This window comes from Sturnira hondurensis, unplaced genomic scaffold (assembly GCF_014824575.4).
Source record: "Sturnira hondurensis isolate 20B ecotype Veracruz unplaced genomic scaffold, ASM1482457v3 Scaffold0010428, whole genome shotgun sequence".
Classification (NCBI taxonomy): domain Eukaryota; kingdom Metazoa; phylum Chordata; class Mammalia; order Chiroptera; family Phyllostomidae; genus Sturnira; species Sturnira hondurensis.
Window position 1 is genome coordinate 17,384,352 of NW_028083059.1, and position 25,990 is coordinate 17,410,341.

The 25,990-nt window shown below is 31.3% G+C and overlaps 1 long non-coding RNA gene across 1 annotated transcript; it reads right to left on the bottom strand.

The window, feature by feature from the left end:
* Window positions 1-11,322: 11,322 nt before the first annotated feature.
* LOC118995778 (uncharacterized) lies at window positions 11,323-25,630 on the bottom strand. Its single transcript, XR_005068358.1, has 3 exons — window positions 25,556-25,630; window positions 11,968-11,971; window positions 11,323-11,356 (listed from the first exon to the last, which is right to left on the bottom strand). It is a non-coding gene; the product is annotated as an uncharacterized LOC118995778 (long non-coding RNA).
* Between the last annotated feature and the right edge of the window lie 360 nt (window positions 25,631-25,990).

A 25,990-nucleotide genomic window follows, 5' to 3' on the forward strand; every position in this document is an offset into this window, starting at 1 on the left:
TGTATATTTCATTGAGCATTTCAAATTATTTCATTTCATCTTCTTTCATAGTTGACAATTATATTTCTTTATTTTTAATAGTTTCTCTAGATTCTGCAAATGTATTGGCAGATGTTCCAAGCCCATTTTAAATTAACACTATAATGCTTCACAGGTAGTGGAGTACTTTATAATAACAAAATAACCTGAATTCTTTCCTCCCAATCTTTTTTTTTAAGATTTTTAATTTATCTATCTTTAGAGGGGAAGGGAAGGAGAGAGGGAGAGAAACATCAATGTATGGTTGCCTCTCCTGCATCCCCTGCTGGGAACAGGGAACTGGCCTGCAACCCAGGCATGTGCCCTTGACTGGGATTCGAACCACGATCGTGTGGTTCACAGGCCCGCACTCAATCCACTGAGCTATACTAGCCAGGGCTCTTTCCTCCCAATCTTTATATCATTGTTGTTACTCATTTTATTGATATATGAGCACACATATAAACATAAATATACATTAATGTTTATAAATGTTTATAAACATAAATATACACATATATTATGGAATAATCTTTGCTATTATAATTTTAACCCAACTTTTGTCTCTTAGGTGAATTAAAAATAAGGTAAGGTTTTTTTGTTTTACTTTCACTTATTTCTTTTTAGATGCTCTTCTATTTTTTACATATCTGAGTTTCTGAACTATTATTTCCCTTTAATCTAAAGGACTTATTTTAATATTTCTTTCAAAGGAGGTCTTCTGGCTAAAGTTCCTGATTTTTGTTTATCTGAGAAAATTATTATCTCTCCTTCAGTTTTGAAGAATATTTTACAGGGTACGGAATTCTAGGTTGGTGGTCTTCTCTTTCATTGCTTAATATATTTCGCTTCATTTTTTTTTTGTTGTTTATTTGTCTGTTTGCGTGGTTTCTAAGTGTAAGTCTTCTGAAAATCCCATCTTTGTGGCTCTTTAGGTGCTTCCCCATTAATACTTTTAGAATTGTTTATTTGATTTTCTGTGGTTTGACATTTATATGCTTGGGGGTAGTTTTTAGCGCCATTAATGAGTTTCTTGGATGTGTGGTTTTATATCTGATCTTTAGAGAAATTCTCAATGATTATTATTTCAAATATTTCTTCTGTTTATCTCTTTATTCTGTTGCTGGTATTCCTATAACAACTGTATTATATAATTTATAGCTGTACCACAGTTTATAAATATTCTTTTCTACTGATCTTTTTTGGTTAGCATCCGTGCTTCATGTTTTTGTGTTGGAGGTCCCTATTGCTACATCCTCAAGCTCAGAAATCGACGGAAAAATGCCTAAATCTCTTCTTGAGCCTGTAATTGAAGGTGGTAGGCGTGTTGGCAACATCCCACCACTACCAGCTCTCCTCCACTAAATGTTCATTCTTCCCATTTAAGAAAATGTTGTTCCTCATGAATATTAATGATGAGATTCTGTAACATAAGTATATATTAATTATAAATAAAAGGTGTATGTTGTCTTGCTCTGAGGAGATATTATATAACTTCATTTTCCAAAATTATTATTTTAAAATCCAAAGCATTTTTCTGGGAAAGTCACACCTAACTGCAATTATGTGATTACTCTAATGCATAAATAACTAACTTTTGATACATTTACATTTTATAAATTATTTTATATGATATTCTAAAATAACTTTTAAATTAAATTTTAAAGGCATGCATTTATGTGTGTATAGTCTTTAATAAATGACTGCTTTAAAGTGCTCAACATAAGCCCCGTCTGGCTGTAAACTGCTAGTGGATTTTCATTAAGCATACAAAGATAAAACATTTGTAATTTTAAATTGTTGACTTATAGAATACACATGCATTTTATATATGAAAAGTAAAGGTTTTATCTCAGTAGAGTTACTACAAGGGAAAAAATAAACAATGATATGAAGTACATAAGTTTGCCAACTCTATATAATCAAATTTATAGTACGCCATGTTTATCATGTAAGAGAATATTGGGAGCCCCATATTTCAATGATATTTTCCAGGTGTTTCAGCATCAGAAGAAAATCTGTGGAATTGGAACAAGTCACTGGTAAACCTGTTTGTATTTAATGACTTTACACACAATACTGGACACATTTCTAACTTAAACAATGTGCTGGATGATGTGGCCACTATCACTGCCACTATGGAAATGGTCATTTTAAAATGATTTAATAAGGACCAAAAAAAGTGATTCTCCAGCATGCAAAATATAAATTGCATAAAATCTTGCGCTGCTTTATTGAAAAAATATTTAGAGATGAAATAGTTTTCTAGAATTAGATCTAACACAGTTTTGACCATTTTAAATCCAGTTGTACCCAATATATGAAAATTTTAACACTTGGTGTTCAGAACCATGGTATTGAATAAACATATGTAACATTATCTTTAAGTGTAGGAGGAGCTTTATTTAAAAATTGGCTCTATCCTATTCTTTAGAAGATACTGGTTTTCAGAGACAACAGAACAAACCTACAAGTCGCATAGCTGAAACGCGCACAGAGGAAAACATGCTGCAAATGTCACCTAAAACCAAAGTTTCTTCGCACCCCCTCCCTTTCATTGGAACCGAAAGCCAGGATATGTCTGCACCCTGAAAGCTGACACCCTTTTAGAAGTGAAAGATCCAGTGCTGAAACCCATTAAATTCTACCCCAAACTATTGATCAAAGAGACAGATTTGCATCTCCTCCTGACTCCTTGTCAGTTGACTTCACAATAAAGCTTTTTCTTTTCTCAAAAGCCAGTGTCACAGTATTTCTTAATCACTGATTAAAGAAAACAAGTTAAACAAACTTATATCAAGAGGCAAACAGTTTCCTTTCAGATAACTGCAAAATAGAGTGGAAGGCAGAGAGTTTTTATAGGATAAATAATGAAGAATAACAAAGAAAAATAGTAAATGCATGATTGACTGGGGCTACATAATCGATCTTGTTTGGGGTGAGAAGGAACAGGGAAGTGTAGAGCTGGAGTTGGTTTGGCATTTGGGGAATGGCGGACTAAATGTACATGGTTTCTGTTAGGGAAGAGCAGTTACAGGGAAACAAGTTTGGAGTTGGTGACCTGTCATCCAGTGCAGGAGTAGTTCCATGTTGGACTTAAAAAACTATGTCAATATAGTAGTAAAAAAAATATTTAGTACTTTATTATATATTTTTTAAAGTACCTAATTTCTTCAGAGTATATATATAGCAATTTGTAAAGAGGAACAAGTACATGTAAAATTAAGCAATGCATTGCTGTGAGAAATAAGGAAACATTTAAGAAGTGATATAATAATGTAAGATACAATAGAGCAGAAATGGAGAAGACTTCTTTTTTCCTTTAGAAAAGAAAAACTTTCCACTGAAAAACATTTAAAAATAAAATAATTTCAATGTCTCCAGTAACCAGAGGGAAGTTGGGAGGAGATAATGGAGGAAAGAGTTTTCAGGAATAGCTATAAAGGGCACAAGGACAAAACCAAGGGGTGGGGCCAAAGCAAGGGAGGGAGGTGAGTTGGGCTGTTGTGGGGGGGGGGAGTGGTGGGGATAAATGCAGACAATCATAATTGAACAACAAGAAAGTAATTTTTAAAAATATAATAAAATAAAAATATAGACAAAAATTACATTCAGAAAGTAAGACTGTGGGTTTCTGCCTAAAAATTGGCAGATTGTCCTTTCCACAGCTATTAGATACCCACTTAAACTTTTTCCATGTTTGCATTGTTAGTTTTTATACTGTTAATACATTTATATTATATTTTTACTTATGCATTATTTATATAATTGAAATACATACATTCTTTTTTGATGTTTAAATGTATAAACTTTTCTTTAAACTTTCTCAATTATATTCAGTATTACATATTGTAACTGAGATAAATTAACAGCTTACTAATTAAAGTATAACAATGAAGGTTAATAGGTTTGTTATTAAAATTTTCCATTTGTTTTCTTAATTCTTCCATGTATGTAAATGAGAAAGATATTTTTGTGTGGAGTTAATTAACTTAGATAATTCAAAACAAAAACGAATAAAATGTTAATTATATTTAGTTTTTTATTGTAATTATTTTCATTATCTTTTATGATTTTGGATTTTATGCCTCATGTTGAAAAAAAGATAAATATTGTTTATGATTAGCCAACATCTCTTTCCATTACTTTTCTGATTTTTTCTTTTAAAAAGAACAAGCTTTGTATAGTACAAATCTTGCAAGGTCACAAGTGGCAACCAGAGTACACATCAAGAAAGAAAAATTACAACAAAGCACAGTATATCTGTATGCATACATGTATGTAACCACATATACATATGAATGTGTCTGTATATATATATATATATATATATATATATATATATATATATACACACAGACACATTCGTATGAAAAATTCAATAGAACCAGGGAACAGAATATTGTATTACCACATTGGAAATCATGCATAAACTGTAAATGTCTATTCATTTCATTGTATTATGCATAGCACAAGGATTATGAATTGGATAACATTTTAACCTGCAGGAATTGTTTGCTTGTGATTAATTCTTAGATTTTACAAAAGCTTACTTTGCCATTAATAAGTCACTCCTTTGAATCAAAATGCACTCAAAGCATATATAGATTAAAAAAACGATAGAGATAAATTATCTGGTCAAAATTATTTTGGTGCTAGGGAAAAAAGTTAATAAACAAAGGTCTTAAAAACACATCAAATTAAATATGATGGATTGGTACTTAAATTCTTTTTCAGCCTATGCCCCAATTCTGAGTTGTAAAAAATTAAGAATCATACACACACACACACACATATATATAGTGTGTGTGTGTGTGTGTGTGTACACATATATATATAACTTCTCAAATCATGCTTGAGTTATTGTTTAATTGTTCCTTACTAAGCTGTAAGAAAAACAAAAATTTAAAGGAGGATAGAATTTGAAAAACCGTCTTATCATAAAGTTTATAATCTAGAAAAAAATTTTGAGAAGTCAACAATGCGTTGCCTATGCTATTTTATTTTCTCTTAATTCATTATACTAGTAAATAAATTTTAAAAAATACTTAATATCCTCTTATTTTCTTGATGCTATTTACATTAGGAAAATGAGTAGGTGTTTAATAAAAAGAAGGCAAGTCAGTGCCAAATACTAATTATCTGGTTAGTAGAAAAATAACACTCAATAGTTGTTTTCTGCAAATAGTGTTAAATGGAAATAACACTTTAAATGATGAACAAAACTACACGTATGACACTCGAATAGTGTAAAAGTAACTTATGGGATCATAATACTCTTTCATAACTAAAATTGCATAAATAGCACATTAAGAAAATAATTATAGTCCATAAAATACCGACAGCTTCTAAATTTTAAAATTTTTATTAAAAAGTAGCTTGTAAATAAAATTATTTTTCAATTCTTATTTTATATCCCAGATTTTTTCACCTTAAAGTGTTTTAGCAAATTGCATATCTGCTATCTGGAACAAAATTAAAGGAAAGTCCCTATCAAGAGAAGACCTATATTAAAATAAAACAGTGATAAAGTATGTAATATGTGAAAAAGGAGCCATTTTGTTTATTGAACTTCAATTTTAAATCAATAAATCATAAATCGACTGTTTATAATTTATCAAATGTTTATATAACATGAAGCAAATATCATTTTTATAAGTAACCATTAAAACTTATTACAAAATTGTTACAGCATGCATACAAACTTCCAACATTTTTTTTAAACATTTAACAAAATGAATTAAGATAATCATATGTAAAGGTAAAATATTTACACATCAGCTTTGAAATGGTAGAAGTCACAATATTAACTTTGAAAACTTCCAGCAGCAAAAAAGCAATGACATGAGTTTGAAGCTGTGGACATAAATGGGTTCATGCACTAAACCTGACAAACACCGGGGAAGCTTGCATGGTGGGCCCTACAAGCTCAGAGACCTAGAGTAACCACATAAGATGACCTGAGATTAAAACTTTCTAACTAAAATTGAGTCATGGTGGGTAGCCATGTCGTAGGCCAGAATTGTCCGTGACAAAAGTCAATCTTTACCTTAATTGAGCCTGACTATTGTCTTTTTGCATTTATGGTAATATATGTTTGGAATTCTCTTTTTCTGGACTCCTCAGGGCAAAATCTCCCACCAGAACATGAGACCGCAGAACCCCTCATTGTTAGCTAGTTCTCCAGCACACCATCTCTCTGTGCTATAAGTGTTAATTGTTAATTATCCTGTAGCCAACAATATAAAATAATTTACTTCTTCTTTTTACTTTTTATTCAGTCATAGAGATCTCTCCACTTTACTCTCCCCTGCATACCTAATCTACTACCTATGGATTTCATGTACCCCACTAATGTCTTCCCCTCTGATTCTGACATATAAAATAAGTGGTAAACGGTTATTTTCCAAAGTATTTTCTTTTTTTAAAATTTAGATTTATTTAATTATTGTTCAAGTACAGTTTTCTGTCTTATATTCCCATTTTTTTACATTTATTTAGTTTCCAAAGCATTTTCTTAATGCACTAAGATTTTACTTACTGGTAATTGTCATCGGTTTGGCTCAAAAAACTCATAACAATGCTGTACAGATTTGAACATTTCTTACATCAACAAAGGGAACAACCCAGACACAAGTGTCTTCCAGAAAAGATAGGTAGAGAATATACTAGCAAAATCATCACAAACCCATTAATTTGGGAAGTTAGGAGTAGGGTGGCATTTGGTCGTATAAGATAAAAGAGACTCATTAAGAAACATCATTTTTTACCTTAGTGATCATCCTCATTCCAGGTAGAAGAATGGGAGTTGAGAAAGGCCATGTAGAAACAGCAAAGGTAAGTCTGGGTGTAACAGAGAGTTTCTCTAACTTAAAATCTTATATACATGATCATCTTATATACAATCTTATATATATACATACAAATCTAATATATATATATATGTGTATATATATATAGTGCATTTTCAAAGTGAGTAAAATAGATAATTGGCACAATGGTGTCTTATATCATTGATACACCAAAAGAAAAATTAAACCTTTGGAAAAACTCATTTAAAGAAAATATAAAAACATATATAAAAGATCTACTGATGTGTATTGATGGGAAGGTTTTTTAACATTTGATAAAGAGTGTACTTTAATTTTATATAAACTGTTGCTGATCACTTTTAAAAGTATAAATACTCAAATATATATAAAGAAAGAAGTCCAAATAAGTTTAAATTCTCTGATGAATGTATATATTTGCTATATGAATTCAACAGAATATATTTTTTACTATTTTATTTATTTATTTTTAGAGAGAGGGGAAGGGAAGGAGAAATAGAGGGAGAGTAACACCAATGTGTGGTTGCCTCTTGAGCACCCCCTGCTGGGGACCTGGCCTGCAACCCAGGCATGTATCCTGACTGGGAATCATATTGGAGACCCTTTGGTGTGTAGGCTGGTACTCAATCCACTGAGCCAGCCCTTTCAGGGCTTCAACAGAATATTGAAAGAATACACTCACATATGAGATAATGGCAAAAATCTAACAGTACAAAGATTTTAAGAAACAAAATTAATTTGGCATATATGATTATTACTAATGGAAAATTCAACTTTGTAGAAGGTGATTGTCAAATCAAAGAAAGATTTATACAAAGTTGATATTAAAATGGAAAGTATAATTGATTAAATTATTTAATTAAATATTAAGATATGTCCCCAATGAATTCAATATATAATTATCAAAGGTCTCTCAAATAGCAAATAAAAGTTAAATGTGCATAATTTAGGATGAATGAAACTTTTCTAAGAAAAATATTAAGAGCAAAATACTTAACATATTGATATTTAAAACAATTTAAGTAGTGTATTCTTCTGTCAATAAATACAATAAAATTTAAATAGTAAATTGCCCTGGCTGGTGTAGCTCAGTTGATTGAGCGTGGGCCTGTGAACCAGATAATCACAGTTCGATTCCCAGTCAGGGCACATGCCTGGGTTGCAGGCCAATTCCCGGCAGGGGACAGTTCCCAGCAGGGGATGCACAAGAGGCAACCATACATTGATGTTTCTCTTCCTCTCTCCTTCCCTTCTCCTCTACAGATAAATGAATAAAATATTTAAAAATGTAAATAGTAAATTAAGATGTAATAAACTATAGAAAAAAGTATTATTTGATTAATCTGATTGAATTAAAATGGATGAATGCATGATTGACACTGCAACTTGTAAAACAGCTGACCAATTTGGTATCAATGCATCAATCAGCCTCATTATTTTAGTCAAATTGTGCAATTAATAAATTATTTTACCTTTAAAATTATCAAATGATTTTGTAATGCTTCTAAATAATTTACATGCATTTCTAAATTCTTATTTTGCAGATGAGAAAATCAAAGCACAAGAACTTCAATTCTATGTATTTAAACAATGGAACATTCAGAGAGTAAAATAGATTCTACTGGCTTAGAAAAAATGTGCTTTTATTTACTTATTTATTTATTGCATGTTTATCAATTTTTAAATTTTATTTATTTTAAATATATTTTATTCAGCATGCTATTACAGTTGTTCTATTCCCCTTCCCCTTTATCCCCCTCTGCCCTGCATCCCCACTCCCACCTGCATTTCCCCTGCTTAGTTCATGTCCATGGGTCATACATATAAGTTCTTTGGCTTCTACATTTCCTATCCTATTCTTAACCTCCCTTGGTCTCTTTTGTACCTGCCATCTATGCTTCTTATTCCCTGTACTTTTCCCCCATTCTCCCCGCTCCGCCCCCCCCACCCCCCACTGGTAACCCTTCATCTGATCTCCATTTCTGTGATTTCTGTTCCTGTTTTACTTGTTTGCTTAGTGTATTTTTGTTTTTGTTTTTGTTTTAGGTTTGGTTGTTAATAGTTGTGAGTTTGTCATCATTTTACTGTTCATAGTTTTGATCATCATCTTTATCTTAGATAAGATCCTTTAACATTTCATGTAATAGGAGCTTAGTGATGATGAACTCCTTTAACTTGACCTTACCTGGGAAGTGCTTTATCTGCCCTTCCCTTCTAAACGATAGCTTTGCTGGATAGAGTAATCTTGGATGTAGGTCCTTGCCTTTCATGACTTTAAATACTTCTTTCCAACCTCTTCTTGCTTGTAAGGTTTCTTTTGAGAAATCAGCTAGTAGTCTTATGGAACTCCTTTGTAGGTAACTGTCTCCTTTTCTCTTGCTGCTTTTAAGATTTTCTCCTTATCTTTGATCTTGGGTAATGGGTAATATAATTATGATGTGTATGGATATGTGCTTCCTTGGGTCCAACTTCTTTGGGACTCTCTGAGCTTCCTGGGCTTTCAGGAAGTCTATTTCCTTTCCCAGATTAGGGAAGTTCTTCATTATGTTTTTAAATAAGTTTTCAATTCCTTGCTCTTCCTCTTCTCCTTCTGGTACCCTTATGACTTGGATGTTGGAAAGTTTAAAGTTATCCCAAAGGTTCCTAAGCCTCTCCTCATTTTTTTTGAATTGTTGTTTCTTTATTCTGTTCTGAGTGAATGTTTATTTCTTCCTTTTGCTCCAAACCATTGATTTTTTAAAAATTTTATTTAATTAGTTTTCAAGTACAGTTTTCTGTCTATTACTCCTATCCCATCCCACTCCCCTGTGCTTCCCCTCCCTCCCATAATCTGAAAAATACACTTTTATGTGTAAATTAAATCTGTGGCTGGATCCTCTGCCAAGCTATTCTAGAACCATTGTTCATAAACTTCTTTTCTTTATTTCTTTGATTTTTTCACTTTATTAATTTTAGTTTCTCACTTGCTTATTCCCAAAACACTAAGTGAAACAATGATCCTATTTACCCTGAAGTAAAAACACTGTTAAAAATAACATTAAAGTTTCTTTCTCAATGCACAATCCTTGGATCTGGTAGGATAATTTTCTACATCTAAGAATAGTGAATGATTTTTTTTATAAGTCAAAATACATTACCATTTTTTTTTGTTTTGTACCTGTGTTCCTCTCTCTCTCACTCTATACGTTCATCTTCTTAAAGCAGTCCCTTTAGCATGTCTTGCAGTGCTGGTTTGGAGGAGGTGTATTCTTTTAACCTTCTTTTTTCTAGGAACCTCTTTATTTCACCTTCCATTTTAAACAACAGCCTTGCTAGATAGAATAGTCTTGATTGCAGGCATTTGCTTTTCATTACTTGGAATATTTCCTGCCATTCCCGTTTGTTTCTGTTGAGACACCAGCCACTATCCTTATCAGAGCTCCCTTGTGTGTTGCTTGCTGCTTTTAAATTTTTTTCTTCATCTTAAAAACTTGGCATTTTAATTATAAGGTGTCTTGCAGGCCTCTTTGGGTTCATCTTGATTAGGACCTTTTGTGCTTCCTGAAGTTGTGTGCTTTTTTTCCTTTTCCAGGTTAGGGAAGTATTCTGTCATTATTTTTTCTATCCCTTGCTCCGTTTCTTCTCTTTCTTGTATTCCTGTGATTCAAATGTTCTTGTGTTTCAGTTGTCCTAATTCACCTTAAGCTATCCTCATACTTTTGAAGTCTTTTTTCATGCTGCTCCTCTAACTGTTTTTTTCTTTGTACCCTGTCTTTCAGCTCACTGATTTGGTCCTCTGCTTCATCGAGCCTGCTTGTAATTCCTTCTAGTGTATTTTTTACTTCAGATATTGTGTTCTTCATTTCTTCCTGGTTCTTGTTTATACTTTCTATTTCCTTTATCGTACTATTGTACAACATAAAAAAATTTCAACTATCTCATGCAGCAATATTTTCACTGATACATTCCCTAGGGCAAGGGAAATAAAGAAAAGAATAAACAAATGGGACTACATCAAATGAAAAATTTTCTGCATGGCTAAAGAAAACCATAACACAATATAAAATGAACCAACTGTATGAGAAAATATATTTGCCAATGATACCTTGATCAACAGTTTTATCTCCAAAACATGTAAAGAACTCACACAACACCACACCAGGAAGACAGGTAATCCAGTTAAAAATGGGCAAAGGACTTGAACAGATACTTCTCTAAGGAGGGCATACAGAGGGCCCAAATTCACATGAAAAAATGCTAAATGTCAATAGCAATTAGAGAGATGCAAATTAAAACCACAGTGAGATACCACTTCATATAAGTCATAATAGTTATCATTAATAAATCAACAAACAAGTGCTGGTGAGGTTGTGGAGAAAAGGGAACCCCAGTGCACTATTGGTGGGAATGCAGACTGGTGCATCCTCTGTGGAAAACAGTATGGAATTCCCTCACATAACTAAAGATGGAACTGCTTTTTCAATCCAGCAATTCTACTGCTAGGAATATACCCTAAAAATCCTGAAACACTATGAACCCCAACTATTTAGAATAGCCAAGTGTTAGAAACAGCCTAAGTGCCCATCAATAAATTACTGGTTCAAATAACTGTGGCGTATATATATATATGTATGGAATGGAATTTCTACAGAGCAGAAAGCAGGAACTCCCACCACCCTTTGGGACAGCATGGATGGAACTGGAGAGCATTATGCTAAGTGAATAAGCCAGCTGGTGAAAAACAAATACCATATCATCTCACCTGTAAGTGGAACTTAATCAACAAAAAACAAATGAGCAAAATATAACTGGAGACATTTTAATAAAGAGCAAATTGAGAGTGACCAGATGAGATGGGGGAGAGTGATAACAGGGGAATGAAGGTGGAGGAACAAGAAAAGGAACATGAATACAAGACTCATCAGCATGGACAATGGTGAGGAATTGACTGTGAGAGTGGTGGGGTAGTGGGGTAGGAGTTAGCAGTGGGGGAAAGGAGGGAAAATTGTAACTGCACAATACTTTTAAAAAGTTGAAGTACACAAAAGAATAAAAATTCTGGAAGTAAGTAGTGGAGAAAAAAGGTAACAGGTGTGACTAAAGCTCTTCCAACATTATAATTTTAGAATGGGCATGTGACTCAACTTGAGCCAATACAAATAAAGAGTTGTTTGCTAGACTCTCCAGGAAAAAAATGAGGTATGAGAATGCAAGTAAATCTTAGTGATTGTTGCAAGAGTTGTTGTAAGTGCAAAGATAAGAAACAGAGATCCAAGATACAGAGAGAGTAAGTCCTAATGGCATGTCTAGTTTCTAAGCTTACACATATATTTTTTCATGAATTTGATTTATTTAGCCAGTTAAAACTGGTCTTCTGTCACTTCCAACATAAATCCTTATTTATGCAATTGTCTACAAGAGAATATGACTGGATTACATTTCTATAAAATATAAATAAAATTAAGCTGAAAATCACAGACTTGAAATCTAGTTTGTTGCCTGTTTTTTGTCTTCATAATATAATTTAAAATATAGAATTATTTAATCATTTCTAAAGTAGCTAAAGGAGTTCAAAAATATTAAAATTAATGATAAATAAAACACAACTATGAAGTAACAAATATTTCTGGGTTTTCATCTTTTTTCTTTACCAAAAGCAGCATTTTATAACTAAAACAATCTTTTTCATCTGGACTCACAGATGTATTTATTGATAAGATAGAGAAAGAGAGAGACAGGCAAACAGACATCAATGTGAAAGAGTGAAAAGGAGACATTGATTAGTTGTCTCCTAAACATACACAGAATGGGAATTAAATCCAGAATCTAAGCCTGTGCCCTGACTGGTAATTGAACACACAACTTTCCAATGTATGGGATTATGCTCAACCAACTGAGCCTCCTCCAGTCAGGGTTTATAATTTTTTGGAAATACAGTTTTATAGTTTTGACCACATATACATGTTTTGGTTAAATGTGAAAAACTGGCACTTGCAGATAAGTTTGATGAATTAGTTTAGTACTTTAAGTCTTTTTATCCCTAAACTACATTATATAAGTTGATCAGCTCAAATTCTGTTTTCTAAATAAATTCCTAACTAATGTATTCACTAATTGTAGAATTCTATTATTTAATTGACATTTGTTTGAACACCTGTAATAGAAACTACAATTGATTACTATTGTTCCAAACTATAATTTAGCTTTAAAATTTTTGCCTTGGAGTGTTCTATAAATCAGGGGTATTGTCACCAAAATTGAGAATTATTGAGCAATATTATTGAAAGTTTTCATTTTAAAATATTGTATATAAATTTATTTCCTTTTTATATGTTTATGCAATGGTAAAATTGAATCAATAATGAAGATTAATGCCATGCTGTCAAATCCTTCATGATCTGTAATTTAGAAGTTTTAGAAATTTACCTTGATAAAGTGACAGTAATAGGAAAAAATGTTTAGTTTAAATAAATAAAAACTACTAAACACATTTAATTTCCTTTTTAATTATGTTTATGTTCTTAATAGTAGAGCAGACATTGGAAGATTATCATTAGAAGAAACAAATAAAGACCCCCATCTGTTCTTTCTCACAGAAAAGATCATGATTCTGCTCGTGGTAGAGGGATGCTGATGAAAAGTGGAAAGCATGTTACATTAAATAATCCACCGTATTTCAATTCACATGTCTTATTTAAAAGTATAGAGATAAACTGGAACATCAAGCTTTTCAATTAACAACAAAACTAGGAAAATTGGATATTTTAATGATATCTAAGAATATATGATAAGAAAAAATCCTACTAGTATTAAAAATATGGCCTTTTATATTTAACTTATCAGCTGTCTCACAAGGTAGATGAAATAATTTGGGCCGTTATGTTCAGTCTTTACAATAAGGAAAGTCAAATTCTTCATATTATTCTTTCTTATTTTCGTGACCCTTTCTACTTCACTTGCTTTGAATTTATCACTATTTTTCCCTATTTCATTTAAACTCTAGAGATCATCGATTTTCAACTGTTGTGCTGCTGCACACTGGTGTGCTGCAAGAATTTTTAAAACATGCAATACCTGAAACTATACCTTCAGGGATCATTTATAGTTTGGTACTAGAGAGTTTCTCTGAACAGGTAAAACACCTGATTTCATCCCAAATAAAGCAAAATTTACTTTCTTTTTAAAATATATTTTATTGATTATGATATTACAGTTGTCTCATTCCCCCCTTTATAAATCCCCTTTGCTCTGCACATCCCCTCCCAGCCACATTCCCTCTTTTAATTCATGTCCATGGGTCACACATATAAGTTCTTTGGTGTCTACATTTCCTTTACTATTGTTAATCTCCCCCTCTCTATTTTCTACCTATCATTTGTGCTATTTATTCTCTGTACCTTTCCCCCTCTCTTCTCCTCTCACTCCCCCACTGATGACCCTCCATGTGATCTTCATTCTTGTGATTCTGTTCCTGTTCTATTTGTTTGCTAATTTCTTGTTTTTGTTTATCTTTTTTTGGTTTGGTTGTTAATAGCTGTAAGTTTGTTGTCATTTTACTGTTCATATTTTTATCTTCTATTTCTTAGATAAGTCCCTTTATATTTCATATAATAAGGGTTTGGTGATGATGAACTCCTTTAACTTGACCTTATCTAGGAAGCACATTATCTGCCCTTCTATTCTAAATGATAGCTTTGCTGGATAGAGCAATTTTGGATGTAGGTCCTTGTCTTTCATGACTTTGAATACCTCTTTCTGGCCTCTTCTTGCCTGAAAGTTTTATTTATTTATTTGTTTGTTTGTTTGTTTGTTTGTTTATTTAGAGAAATCAGCTTGTAGTCTAGTGGGAACTCCTTTGTAGGTAACTGTCTCCTTTTCTCTTGCTGCTTTGAAGATTCTCTCCTCTTTAGTCTTGGATAATGTAATTATGATATGCCTTGGTGTGTACTTCCTTGGGTTCAACTTCTTTGAGATTCTCTGAGCTTTCTGGACTTCCTGAATGTCTACTTTCTTTGCCAGATTGGGAATGTTCTCTCTCATTATTTTTTCAAATAAGTTTTCATTTTCTTGTTCTTCCTAGTGTCTTTCAGGCACCCCTATGATTAGGATGTTGGAATGTTTAAAGTTGTCCTGAGACTCTCTTATGGTTCCTAAGACTCTCTTCATTTTTTTGAATTCTTGTTCCTTCATTCTATTCTGGTTGAATGTTCACTTCTTCCTTCTGTTCCAAAGCATTGATTTGAGTCTCGGTTTCCTTCCCGTTACTGCTGGTTCCCTGTTCATTTTCCTGTGTTTCACTTTTCATAGCCTTCATTTTTTTTTCTCTCTAATTTGCAACCATGTTCAACCAATTCTGTGAGCCTCCTGATCACCAGTGTTTTGAATGGTGCATCGATAGGTCAGCTATCTCTTCATCTCTTAGTTGTATTTTCCTGGAGCTTTGATCTGTTCTTTCATTGGGGCCTTTTTTTTTTTGGTCCCTGTGCACCTTTTGCCTTTTGTACAGACAAAAACACTATTCATGAGATTTTTGGTGTTTTCAAATTTTTCAAAAGTTACACCTTATAAGGAATACTATCAACTTGATAACAGTTTTTGTTAGTTCTATTAATATGAAATGTGAAGATGATAATACTAACACAATAATCCATTAAATAAATATATTGATTATACCATAACTTTCAATTATTGAGAAGGTAATAAATAATTTTAAAAATATGTAACAGGAAAAATATTATTCCAAATGCAATGTAAGGAGTCAGCATAACACTAATTTAAAAACCCATCCATCATTAAAAAGAACAAAAGTAGATATTTGTGTAAACATAACACTGAAAATAAAATATTAATAAAGATTAATAAACATTTCTTTTTAGAAAACTAGACATTGTATTTGTCATTTATAGTTATCCTTACTAATAACTGACTATAGATTTTGCCTTAAGTGTGGCTTAGTTATTATTCATTTAATATTTGTAAAATTAGCTTACTTCTTGAACTTCAAATGAGTAACTTTTCAAATTTTATATTTTTAAGTTCCAGGTGGCTAAAGGACATATTTTTAAATGCTACATTATAAATTGAAAATATTTTTCTACCCCTCTGAGCACATTTAAGTCTGAATTTGTTACTTTAATTAAACTGAATAATTTAAATATTAAATAATGCTGTGTAACCTCAACTGAGAAATGAGTGAGCTGATTACTGAATGGGATGATGGACTTGAAAGTGTAGAGTTATATGTTAAAGTCATATTTATTCTTAACTATCTTCAAAGTTTATATTCTTTATGAATCTCAATTAAATAAGAAATTCTTTTGGGGTATGAGTGTATGTATAAGCGTGTGTTAAAGAAAATTAAAATATTCCATCAAATTTTCTGCTCGATATGCTTATCTCCAATAAAATGTTCTCTGATATATTCTACCCTTAATGAAAATGTATAAGTTTCAGTCTTGATAGGTATCATTGATTAAAATATGATTTTAATAGTAAAGTTGAATTTAATTTAGTTAGGACTTAAGCATTTGAAAAACCTTAACTGAATTAATGAATATATAAGAAAATAAAAATGTCAGGAAAACATCCCTGTTGCTTTTATTCTTAATTTCAATGGCAGTAGAAGTTTGCTTAAATATGAGTGAGTCTGATTAGGAAATTTTTGTCTAAAGTGTTCATGCATATGTATGTGTGTATATATGCATGCATACATACATATATCATATATGTGTGTTTGTATGTATACACACTCATATATGAACACTTTAGATAACACTGAAGTTGTCTATACACTATATAGACAACAGTGTGTATATATAGATATTTTTATAGTCAGAAAATGTCCAACCATTGTTAATATAAAGAGAACAGTTTGCATGACATCAATGTAACCTGGAAGCCAAGGAGATTGGACTAGAATGCCCATGCTTGAACAATGACAACTTCACTGTACTAGTCAGTGTGGGCAGTAGATGCTATTGAGTGACCGTGTGTACCATGTCACTGTCATTCAAAATGACTGAGCAAGTAAAGCAATGCATTTGCATCAAATTTTGCACTAAGCTTGAACATCCCTTCACAGAAACTTTCCAATTATTTCAGAAGGCTGTCGCTATGGGCAACTACTGATTGGCATCTTCATCACAACAATGCACCTGTTCATGAATTACTTCTCATGCAGAGATTTTGGTGAAACATCAAATCATCCAGGTGACTCAACCCGCCTACAGCCCTGATTTGGCACCTTGAAACTTCTGGCTTTTCCCAAAACTAAAATCACCTTTGAAAGGGAAGAGATTTCAGACAATGAGATTCAGGAAAATACAACAGGGCAGCTGATGGTGATTTGGAGAACTGTGTGAGGCCTCAAAGTGCCTACTTTGAAGGGGAATCAGGAGTCATTGTTCTATGCACAATGTTTTTTGTATCTTGTACCTTCTTCAGTAAATGTCTCTATTTTTCATATTGTATGGCTGGATAACTTCTCGGAAGAGAGAGGAAGAAAATATTATACTTTAAGTAAGAACATTAAATAATACTAAAGTATTTGTCTTGTAATTTTCAATAAGCAAAGCATTGCATATTAATTATTTACAATTTCAATACCAGCAATAATATAATTTAAGTTTGATTCTCACAGTGAAATAAAAATGTCAAAAAATTTTCCCTTCAATTAAGCATATGGCCTAGTGAATCTTGTAGACCTATGTTTGAATTTTTTGACTTACCTGCTAACTAGAAACATAACATCTTATCTAGTTTTATGTCCTTGTTCCTTTGTTAGGATACAATTATTTTGTTTTATTATAAACTCTCCTCTAAACAATCTAGTACATTCAAGGAATAACTGAGAATTTTCTAATTATTTTTTGTTCCATTACATGTCTAAATTTTCTTGATATTAACTAGATCAGAAAGAGAAGCATCAATGTACTATGCCTGCATGTATAGCTACTATGGGTCTTATAAAGCTCAATTATTTACCACATTTACATTTAGATGATTGTCAAAATCTCATTATGAAAGTAAGCCAGTTGTTCCAGAGTATCAATTTTTGAGTACTGGATTTATCTCTTTCTGCATACCGGAATTGCCTCTTAATCAGCAACAATCATTCAGCTAAGGGTTATAAGTTATTCTTCTTCATTGGGACAATATTAATAGATAGTCAAATATCATCTCTTCCTTCTGGTCCAGTCACCAATGAAATACATTCAGTCCTAGTAGTAATCTAGCAACTGTTTTTCATGATGTACTAAAAAGAAAACAAACAAAAAATAAAACAGTTGAATAACCTGAAAATATTGTATTCTCTATTAACTTAAGGAGTCTGCAACGATGCAGTTGAATAGATTATTAAAGACTATTTTGAATAATAGGGAGATAAATTTTTATGCAGATTGAAATCCACTAAGTAGTACCTTATGCATTGACTTAATTTTGTATAGGAATTTTTGATTTTTTTAAACATTTATTTTCTTAACTAGCATATCTTCACTCTATGCTTATGTAGTTAAAATCATTTGTTATTATTATTGGCATAATTATCAGAAATATGAGGAAATATACTTAAGATTACTAAGAGAGCTAAAAGAGAAAACCTCACTTAAATGTATTGACCTAAAAGACCATGTTTTCTGAACTATGCACATAATGATCTAAGTTCTCTCCAATGCACTAATGAGCACAAGGTCTTCCACTGTTACCCTGGATGATATACATGATCAATGCTCCCTAGAGGCACTATTCATAAATGGAGGTGGGCAGGAGCTGGTCTTAAGGCATTATCTTCATATGGACACCTATGCAGTGTCTGTACTTTAGCTTTTCATATCTAAATAACTTAACATGGTGAGTAAAATTAGACATACATCCTTATCCATTCCTTCCAGTGTTATATCTATGCTAAATTGATACGTATCAGTGTCCAGTGAAAGACACATCTTCAACGCAAAGAGCAGGATTTTCACTTTTCTATGTATTGCTTCCCCATAAATAATTGAAAGCAATGTAAATTTTACATTGAGGAGGTTTTTTGATAAGTTAGTTGGATGATACTACTGTGTAGTGATATGCAATTATGATGACTTCATGCAACCATCTCCAATTAAAGAAGATGCTAAAGATATCAAAATATTTCTTTAAGGTAATATCTCCCTGGCCAGTGTTGACAAAACACTGGTACATCTTCTCTATGATATCTCTTAATAATTGTAATTGTCTTATCAATGTTGTCTTTAAGAATTACAAGGTAAAATTGCTCAATATACAATTCTAATTCAACTCTGTCTTCCTAAAATTTCACCTCAGCTACTTTCAGGGACTTTTGAAATACACATAGTCAAGCTTGTATGTACCATATTAGTCAGTTATTACTGTAGACTGATGATTTTAGCCACTTTTTGTTAGATTTTTCTAGGATACTGCAAAAATATTATTTCAGCCATGAAGGGTAAATCAGTTACTTTACTAATATTTACTTTTACATTTCATGAAGTGGTTTGTAATAGCGCAGAAATAAAGTAAACATTTGGAGTCCAAAAAAGTAACATACCATTGAGACTATATATGTTTAAAAATAGTGATGATTAAGACATTACAACATTTTGCCTTTTATTAATGCAACTTGTTTTGTATACTATTTTGATTTATTATTTTTGAGAGACAACCAGTATATGCTTCTTGAAATTCTACTACTGTTGCTTTACATAAAATGTATCTATCATATAGAGATCAATTACTATACCTGAGAATCTGAGAACTCTCTAGAGATGAAAGTGTAAGGTCATTGGGTTTTCATATGTTAAATTCCCTGTAAGTTCAGTTCTATGATAAAATTAAATGAATATATATTGTGATGAACATAAATGATTGAGAGTTCACTATGTGCAAGTACTCCCCTAACACTAAAACAACAAAATCCTTACAAATTAGAGAGCAAAGTGCTTTTAAGCAGTTTAAAATATGAGACAGTTCATATACGATGGTTAAATTTAATGGTATTCATAACAATTTTAATTTGAATTGAGAGTATGAGCTAGTGATAGATAGTTTACTTCACAAAATCTTTCCTTTGAGGGGCCATAAAAACAATATTAAGTATGTTAAGTTCTAATATCAGTAAAAGTGAGAAATTTTGTTTAAATATTTGCTTCTTAAGATGAGGAATGTTTAGATGTAACCACAGAATTACATGTGGGATCACTAGGAAAAATTCATATACAATTTCTTTTGATCTATGCATATCTTCTTGTGAAAAGATGAAGCTGAAGAAAGAAAACTCACTTCTGTATTCCAAGTCAGTTTAGACTATTTCACTTTAATTTGGCTTATTGGTATTTTTTCTTAAACCAGTTGTGAAGTTATTACTCAACCTATCTAATGACTATTATAGCAAAATATATTTTTTAAAAAGTGTTTCATTTCTGAAGAAATCAAGCCTAAAAGGGAATATTTTTGGCCTAGAAGAACAATGGATAGGAATCACTGGCTAAAATTTTTAATTAGATTTTGTTGCAAACTATTGTTTGATATGTTTGAAATATATCCTCATAAATATAATTACAGATAATGTGAATTAACATAAGTTAACATTACCTATTAATAATACTGGTCCCTCAAGAGAGACCAGTATACTTCCTCTTAAGTGAGTGAATGTTACAATTGAGGACTATAAAATATCAAATGGATAAGTAGAATATATATATGATACTTTTAACTTACAAAACATTGATTATTTAGTTATATTTTCATTTAAAGAGAAAAAGGGACAATATTGCCATACAGCAGCTATTGAAGGCATCCTACAACACAAAAAATTAAAAGCATAATGCTAAGGATGCAAAGAAAAAATAGTTTGAATAAAGAAAATCTATAAGGCATAGAAGTTACTTTTAGAAAACAGTACTTTATTAAAATACTGTAATTTTTTTAAAAATATATTTTATTGATTATACCATTACAGTTGTTCTATTCCCCCCTTCATTCCCCTCTACCCACACACTCCCTCCCCCACCATTGCCCCCCTAATTTTTAATGTTAATATATTAAAAATTAACAGTTCACTTAAAAAAAGATGAGATTAATAAAATAGGAAGCAGATTAAACAAGGGAAACTACAATTTTCCTGAATAAAAAAATAATCTAAATTGACTTGTAAACAAGATCCATCAAGTAAGAGGTACAACTTACAGAGAGATTCATTTTCATGTTTATTAAGACAAAAATTTTGAATTTTATGTTTTAAGAATAAGTTTTGCACACATTTGGGCAATACAAAAATTGATATTCTATGCACAAAACATATATCTAGTCACACTTCTTTACAATGTAACAACTACTCATCTAAGTAAGCAATGTGTAGAATTCTGAGAACAAAGCAATTGTTATATATTCTACACCAATTTAAGTTAGTTTTTTGTTTCTTTTTTTTTTTGAAGGAAAGATAGCCAATTTAAAGATTCAAATATTGAGGATGTATACATCACACAAGTCCATTATTTTATTCTTTTTCTTTTAAATAAATAAGCAAGTATATAACATACAAACATTTTGAAATAATATTATAGACAATTATTATTTACTTGAAAAAATGTTGTACATTGCCATGTATGTGAGCAAAAAGTGTAAAATCAATTTGAAATTTTAACATCACCTCTACCTTTTCAGGTTAACCTCACTGGTACCCTTAGTTTGTGTTAGTCACATGGGTTTATTTATAAGAAAAAATATGCATTTTTTGTGTGTTTTATAATTTTATGTAACTATTATTAATTTATGTATCACTTTGGAATTTCAATTTCTTAACTTTATATGTTTTATGCATAATGATTTATGTAGAAATATTCATTAATTTTAATTCTGCATAGTAAAGTTCAATAATTTTTCCATGGAGGAAGAATTCAGTTTTTTAATATTTTCAAAATAAAACCATCACTACAATTAATAATTCTTTATGTTAATTTCCCAGTAGACATATGCAACAATGTATCTCAGATATAAAGCTAGAAATCAATTTTTTGGAGTGATACAATATGAACATTTGTCATGCAGTGTTGGCACTGGACAGGTTCTGTGCCAGGGCTGGCCCTGTCCCAGCACAGTCCAAGTCCTTGAGGCTTTTGGCTATGCAGGGAAGAATTCAAGAACAAGTTGAAGTGAAATGAAAGCAAATCTTATTCAGGTAAGGGAAAGAGGAGATGGGATGTGCCACTCTGAAAGGTGGGAAAGTACATGACTAAGTGGACTTAGGCAAATTTGTGAGTTAGTTGTGCACTGTGTCAGTCAGTTCTTTGTATTTTATGTGTTTTTAAGGGTAGGTCATTTCTGAAATTTGTAGTCACTAATTCTGACTTTGCTTTCTAGTTAGAAGGGTCTTATTCATTAATCTATGCTGGAAGTGCCATGGTATTCACCCCAATCTCACCCACCCTGCCTTCTACTTTGGTGCCATTTTTAGTTATAATGATAGTATATATAATGAGCTTTGGGGTTAGTCTCTGGTGCATTTTCTTCTTCCATCTTGGATTGACCTGATTATAGGCAGTCCTTGTTGTTGACTTCCGTGACCACCTGTGGGAATCTCCTGACATACGCTTCTTTCCCTTTGATCATGAGTGGAGGTGAGGCTCTAATGAGAAAACTTAGTATTTTACCACCTGATATGTCCACTTGTACCTTCTCATTCCCTTGCCAGGAGTTTTCCTTAACTTCCTTATATCCTGACTCAGTATGGCAGATTTTTCACTGCAAACTCTTCTTAGATACTTGCTCAGGTACATCTCAATTTAAAAAATATATATTTTTGAATATTATTAAACTTCAAAAATATGTTTTTATTACCTGCCATTTCTTTTTTTTAAATTTTTTAGATTATTTATTTATTTATTTATTTATGTATCTTTAGAGGGGAAGGAGAGAGGGAGAGAAACATCAATGTATGGTTGCCTTTCGTGCATCCCCTGCTGGGAGTTGACCTGCAGGGAACCAGCCTGAAACCCAGGCATGTGCCCTGACTGGGAATCGAACCGCAATCCTCTGGTTCGCAGGCTCCTGCTCAATCCACTGAGCTACGCCAGCCAGGGCTTACCTGCCATTTCTTAGTCTGATTGCATTGCAGGGGATTTATATTCTCTTTTAGATTAGTGGTATAGAGATATATATTGTATTCAGCTTGTTAATGATGCTTATATTTTTCTTATTTATATTAATGTTTCTGCTTTATATATACTCCACGCAAAAATTTTTACTACAATATTTTAAAGTTTATCAGTATGATTGTGAATTTTTCTTGTAATTCTGACAACTATTATCCTACATAGGCTAAGGCTATTTTGCTAGGTTCATCCAGGTTCATTTCCCTTCTATTTGTTTTTATAATGTTATCTTTTTTATCATGACTAATGCCTTTTGCTCTTATAATTGACTTTTTGATGTTATATAACCATATATCGTCTTCATTATTAATATGTTATAATATATATTACCACAGGCTATATATAAAAGCTGTATTTAATTAATATATTTAAATGTATTAATTAATAATAATATATTAATTAAATATAGCTATATATTTTATCTTCATTATTAATTTCCTGAAATTTATATCTATCACTTCACATTCAAGCTGTCTCTTCTATTTTATAAAAATAATCAAATAACCATAAATGCACTTTAATTCCATTATAATATTCTATTAAGCACTAGAAATAGAAATGGATGATACAAGTAAATAAGAAATAAATACAGTCTATTAAAATATTTTAGTCTTTCACTGATTTCAAAATGCAATTAAAGATAAATTGGAAATCTTTCCAAGTTCCCATTCACATAAAGAACTTAACAAAATAAAAAATTAGTTCACTGTTGTAATAATAAAAGAAAACAAAACAAAAAAAACTATACAAATTAGATAGCTTCAACAGATGTATTATATTATAATACTGGAGCTGAGAAGTTCAAATTCAATGTATGAACAGAGTCATACTTCCAAAAAGTTATTTAAGAAGAATCTATTTAATACTTTTGCCTCTGTTGTCATCTGTCAATCTTCGGTATTTCTTAGTTGGTAGCTGCATAAATCTAATCTCTACTTCTTGCTCCCTATTGCCTTGTCTTTTGTGGATGTCTTTTTCTCTTCAATTTGTTTGGTAAAACCCTACTTCACTCTTACAGGGACACATGTCATTGAATTTAAGGGCTCATCCAGATAATTGATTATCACATTGTCTCAAAATCATTAACTAATTAAATATACAAAGTCTTTTTTCCACATAATATTCACTGATCACAAATATTAAGATGTTATTAGGACTTAGACATGTATTTGAGCATACCATTCAACATATTACAAAGTTTATATCATAAACTCATAAAAACAGGCTTTAAAATTACTCTTAAAGTTTATAATGTTATGATAATAACTATAATTCTATTCTATTGCATTAGAATTATAATATAATTCTTTTATTGGAAATTTAAAAATAATGTTTTAGTAAGTTATAGAGAAATATAAAGTAGAATAAATTCTCCTGAGAAATATTACAAAAATATTTTATGGGAAAATTATCTAGCAACTTATCTATGGAATATCTTTACATAAACAAGCCCAATACAAATTGGTGTTTCCCCCCAAAACCATTTGTATTGCTTATTTAAGTAATTTATTTAATTGTATTTCATCTATCCTTCATATTAATTCAAGATGTATTTAAAAGGATTACTAATTTTCATTTATGCATGATTCGATAGCTGAGAATTTCATATTTCATTATTTTTATATTCTTTAAGTAACATAAAAATAGTAAGATCAATTGCACTCTTTTGCTGAAAATCCATGTTTAATTCCCAGTGCTGAACTTATGTAGATAAACTGTTTCTGGAATTTAACCAATTTCCTGATAGAATGAGCACTCTATTCTAATGGCCTTTTTCCTGCCTACTGTTTTCCATACATGTCATTCCCATTAGTATTTATTTCTTCCATTATGTGCTACATTCAGTTTAAGTGTTGTAATTTATGTTCAGTACATTGTGCTACTGGCTTTGGGCAATGTGTACATTTTAAATAAGCTAAATGAATAAATTAGTTTTGCTGTTCTAACTGCTTCTTACCTCCACTGTTTCTCTGTAAACATATTGCCTAAAGCATTATCGTAGCCCTATTTAAGTCACACTTTTAAATAAAAAATCAGAGGCAATTGCAAAATATTTATGTAATGTAAATATTTAGATAGAAAATATTTATGATAATATATTTTATATTTACTGACATTTCCCACACATAGAGTTAAGAGAGTATATATGAAAAACACACAATTGTGGAAACCAGTATTTCGGGGCCAAGTATTAAGACAATATTGAATAATATTGTGGGGAAAACCTCATCTCTTTATATTTTATGCCACTAAACTTATTTGAAGAACAGTTATGGCAAGGTAGAGTTAAAATAAGATATTTGTAATAATAGCAAAAATTCTTATTTTCTAATATTTTCTTGTTTTTACTATAATAATGGGGAAATTATATTATAAATGTTAATTTAGATATTAATAGCACACCTGTAACATATCATTTCCAAAACATTATTTTCTGATATATTACAAGTTAATAGTTTCATTATTATTTGATTCTAGTTAACAGTTTTAAGTTGGTTGTCAATTTGTTAACCAAATATTTATTGATGATCTTTAAAATGAAATGAACTTGGTGTTAGCCTCCTGAAACACCACTTCAAAAGAAACTATGAAACTCAATGTTCATAGCAGCACAATTTACAATAGCCAAGTTCTGGAAGCAACCTAAGTTCCCATCAGTAAATGAATGGATAAGAAAACTATGGCACATTTACATGTTGGAATTCTATGCAGCAGAAAGAAAGAAGGAGCTCCTACCTTTCATGACAGCATGGATGGAACTGAACAGCATTATGCCAAGTGAAAAAAAGCCAGGCAGTAAAATACAAATACCATATGATCTCAGCTATAAGTGGAATCTCATAAAAAAAACAAGCAAGCAAAATATAACCAGAGACATTGAAATAATGAAAAAAACTGACAGTAACCAGAGAGGAAGAAGGAGAAGAATGAGGGAGGGAAATAGAGGAGGGTCATCAAGAAACATGTATAAAGGACACATGGACAAAGCCAAAGGAGGTAGGTTCAAGG